Below are 920 nucleotides of genomic sequence, written 5' to 3' on the forward strand. Positions count from 1 at the left end.
TCAGCTCTAGCTTGGTGCTGCGTGTGTTGTTTTGTGGTTGTTCTTGTTCATGTTGATGATGTGTCCAATCTGTACAAGTTGATCAAGCGTCCTTAATACGAACCATGTGCTTAAAGTCAGCAGATGTCTGCTTTTGCATTGTTTGTGAAATGTGCGTTTAATATTTAGCAGATCGGGGAGGGGGAGCTTTGTTTTAAAGACACATGTCACCTCTCCCCTACAAAATCTCAGAATGTATGGATTTTTCTTCTGGCCTGTGCAGATTTTTATCCTCCAAGATTGTTTTGGTGCGAGTTGCCCAGTTTGGGAGATATCAGCTGTAAGCTGAGACGTCTGCCTTCTTCTATTCAATATAATGGAACCAGATGGCTCTCGCTTTACCGTGCTGAGAGTGCCAAAAAAAAAACAAAAAAAACAAAGAAAAAGATGCATTGGAAAAGCGAAGAAGGAAAAGTAGAAATTCATTCAGCTATTTCTGAATAGGAGGAGAAATATGTGGGCACGAATCATGAAGTGAATACTCAAAAATCTTGTTATGAGCAGTTTCATCAGGAGCTTTGACTGGATGAGCCAGCTAACATGACAGCTCAGCTGATCCATTGTAATATTTGCATCCTGTCACGCTGTCACTAGCACGATCTCTGGATACGGCTGGCCGACGTGGTTCACTTAGAAAGAAAATATCTGAAACAGCTGAACAACTCGCAGCAAAGCAAACTAGGTCACATGTGGATAAAATATGGCCCGAGGTCCAGAACGGGCCCGTGGACCATCTAGAGCTGGCCCCTGACGTCCTAAGAGGAAAACTAAGCACACAACCATAAAAATACCAATAAAAAGCAGCACTGTGATAACAGATATTGAGGCGAAGGACTGTTATAAGTCTGCACTGCTCAATTTCAACTTAAAGCACTCCACTT

The sequence above is a fragment of the Neolamprologus brichardi genome, chromosome 3 (assembly GCF_056152115.1).
Source record: "Neolamprologus brichardi isolate AB-2024 chromosome 3, ASM5615211v1, whole genome shotgun sequence".
Classification (NCBI taxonomy): domain Eukaryota; kingdom Metazoa; phylum Chordata; class Actinopteri; order Cichliformes; family Cichlidae; genus Neolamprologus; species Neolamprologus brichardi.